The sequence below is a fragment of the Capra hircus genome, chromosome 29 (assembly GCF_001704415.2).
Source record: "Capra hircus breed San Clemente chromosome 29, ASM170441v1, whole genome shotgun sequence".
NCBI classification, from domain to species: Eukaryota; Metazoa; Chordata; class Mammalia; order Artiodactyla; family Bovidae; genus Capra; species Capra hircus.
Genome location: NC_030836.1, coordinates 26,473,715 through 26,477,461, shown reverse-complemented (window position 1 = coordinate 26,477,461; position 3,747 = coordinate 26,473,715). Strand labels below are relative to the sequence as shown.

Below are 3,747 nucleotides of genomic sequence, written 5' to 3'. Positions count from 1 at the left end.
AAAGACAGTTACATAATATAAAGTGCTGGGCACAGTGTTTGATTTTTTTATACTATCTCAATAATAACGTTATTATTCTATGATTGCCATCATAATTGTCCTTGTTGTTGTCTGTATTTTTTTGCACCACACTGGAGCTTCTTGAATTCTCAAAGCCTTTGACTTTAATCTTGATATTTCTCCATACATAGTCAATATAACACAAACTCAAAGGAATCAGCCTGGAGAAAATTTGGGGAAATTATTGTATGGGGAAATTACATTGAATTTCCAAAAATTTGAACAATAAAACTAAAACATTGTGTATCTCAACAAAGCAAACTTTTACTTCCAATATGAGACCATGACACTGGTCTATTCATCTACATTTTCCACTGTACAGGATTTTCCTCAGGGCCAATTTGACAACCTTATTCTGCAAACTGTAGGTTAAAGGATTTAGCATGGGCACAATGCAGGTATAAAACACAGAGCCCCTTGGTCCATGGGGCTCACAGATGATGGCTGCAGGTACATGAATGCTGCAGATCCATAGAAAACAGCAACAGCCAAGATGTGGGAACTGCAAGTACTGAAGGCTTGGGACCTGCCCTTCGTGGAGTAGATGTGGAAGATTTGTAGAGGATGAAGATGTAGGAGGTAAGAATAGTTAAGGCAGGAATCAGGACGTTGAAAGAACTGTGGACTAGAGCCAATAATTTGTTGAAATAGATGCTAGGATAGCTCCATAAGTGGAAAAACATCACAGAAATAATGGTTAATCACATTGGCTTTGAAGAAATAGAATCTCAACATAAGGCAAATATGGAATGTCGAATGAATGAGGCACAAGATATAACCTGCTGCTGTGAGCTGGAAGCACCTATGATTAGACATGATGGCATTCTAAAGCAAGGGGTTACAGATAGCAACATAGCGTTCATATGCCATTTCAGCCAACATATAACTCTCTGCAATAATAAAAAGAAGAAAGAAATAGAGCTGAGTTATGCATTCAGGGTAGGAGATGATGTCCTTCTCTGTCACAAAGTTCACCAGCATTTTGGGAGCAATGACAGTGGGCTGACAGAGATCAATAAAGGACAAATTACTGAGGAAATAATACATGGGGGTGTTCAGGAGAGAACAGAGCCCAATCAGTATGATCATGCCCAGGTTCCCCACCACCATGACCACGTAGATTCCTAAGAAGAGGAGGAAAAGGGGCAGCTGGAGTTGTGGTCGTTCTGTGAGCCCAGCAAGAATGAACTCAGTCACTGAGGAGTGATTTCCAGGGTCCATTATCTTCTCAGCAGGTTCTAAGTTTAAAGAAAAAAGGAAAATGAGGGTATGTGTGTGTGTGTGTGTGTGTGTGTGTGTGTGTGTGTGTGTTTGTGGGTGTGAGAGTAATTCTGCAGGGATCATTCGTTATCTCTCATCAAAGGACAAACATAATGAAGGGAAATTTCCAGTATATCCTGCTACTGTAGGACAAACGATCATTCTGGTTGAACTAGAATAGAAATTGTAAACTTAAAGAACTTTATAATTATGATACTTCATAATGTTTAAGAGACACAAGAATTTATGAATTTTTAAAGTCAGCCAAAAGGAATGTTCTAGTATTATTTCTGAGTACTCATCTTTCCTCCAAGTTTCTATGTTTATATATTAATATCACGCACGTTGAAGAGTGTAGATTTTTCCTTTCATTTATAATAAGTAATAGTAATGTATACTTTCTATAATTAATGCAGAGAGGATTCACAAGTCTGTGGAAAGTAGTTATATTAGCTGGGATTGTCTTCTTTAGTATATCTCAACTTAAAATATCTGAAAAATAGTTTCATTTCACCTGAGATCTGATGCTTTAATGTCTGAGCTTCCTTTTCCCTGGAATTTGACCTAAGAGGGCACAAATATAACTGCTAGGCAGACATTTTATATCTCAATATACCTTTTACAACAAAGACAAACATCCCTATCATCAGACCCACCCTGAGCTGACAGTCACAAAAGTGGAAGCACAGACTGAATAACCATGTACATAGCAGATATTCTTTAGGACACATCTAATAAGGAGTTGGATTAAATGTACTTCTAATATCTTCATACTAATGGATCCTGTTTATGTTAGACAATAGAGGATCAAATCCTTGGCTCAACCCCATTCTTGCTATGGAGTCTTGAGATAATATGTCTACTCTTCAACTCTCCGAAAAAACAGATATACTAAAATCCACCTTCTGTGTAAATTAAGATAAATGATTCCTATGAGGTGCTTACCACAGTCCCATACCATTGGTAGGAACTGGATTCTGTCAATGTTATTTTCGTTTTAATCTATTGAGTTGCTTTCCATTATATCTTTTGTCTCAGTGGCATTTTCATTCCTTCTATGATTGCTGGGATTTTTTATTTTTTTCATTAAGACATTTTCTTGTTTCTCCTTTCTACCTAAATACATTACCATACAGAAATTTGAAATTTTTATTAAATATTAACCTCTTAAATACAATATTTTCCAAGGTTGCCAAATAAAATTTGAATAAATGTCTGTCATTCAATGATTTATTTCACCCAATAACAAAATCTTTTATTTTTATATCCCACCAGGTATCACATGATTTATTGATGACACAAAATAGCATTTGATAGAATTTCTTTTATGACTCATCATATTTCTTTATCTTCTCTCACACATTCCCAGTGTATCTGATGAAATCGATTCAATAGTTAGGGTCCTTAAGTTAAGGCTTTAATAATGGAAACCCAGTTAATAAGACCATTTTCTATGTGCTGAGGAATACCCTTCTTATATTTACATTTAGAACATGCTTAATTCTTTATCAATTATTATGAGTTACTTATTGGCTTTTCTTCTGTGCTAGACTGTAAACTCAATGCAATGCTTGGCACAATATCTTACATACAGTTATCAATAAATATGATTTTTAATAAAATTATTGAAAGGATTGTAGTGATAATTTAACATAGACTCCAACACAAGTGAAAGAAGCTCTCTCACACTGCCTGAGCTAAGTGAGTAAACAAATAAATACTGGCCATACATTTATCCAGTGGGGACAGAGAGATGGTAAGGGAAACTTAGCTCCTCAGGGAGTGTTGATAGTAGAGTGAGGACAGATAGAGACAGAAAAATAGCTACTCACATCTCTTAATGCACTGTGGGGAAGCTAAAACAGAGATAGAGATCCAACCTTTTAAAGTCCAGGACTGGGATTCAAATACATCCCTCTTGCTCCAAAAACATCTTCTGCTCTATTTCTCTGAAGGCAAAAATGGTTCTGGTGATGCTGGTAGACAGTTCTGAGTACTAACCTTGCCGGACTCCTTGTTGTCATAGGGTCATAACCTAGAAGAGTCTGTGGTAACAATTTTGAATCACTGGTCCTGACCTCTGTTGAAGTTGATGGTTCTCTGCAATGGTTGGTTGATATGAATGGAGATTTATACTCTGAGTATTGATGCTAAGAATCAGATGAGGAACAAATAATGCTAATGATCTCCAGGTAGGATCAAAACCCACAAGTATCAACTCTTGGGAAAAGTTACAATAGCAATTCCCTTTTCTCCCATGGACTCTCAAATGTTAAATAGTGTCATATAGTTGCAATTTATTGTTTTTGTTAGATTATTGGTTGGAAACAAGGATGTGATAGATCTCATTAGAGCTCCAGTGAATTTCATGTGAAGCTATATAAAAATTCAAAATTTTAGGAAATTTTTAAGACATGCATTAAAGTA

At 35.9% G+C, this 3,747-nt stretch overlaps 1 pseudogene; it reads right to left on the bottom strand.

The window, feature by feature from the left end:
- On the bottom strand, positions 359–1,320 carry LOC102170950 (annotated as a pseudogene).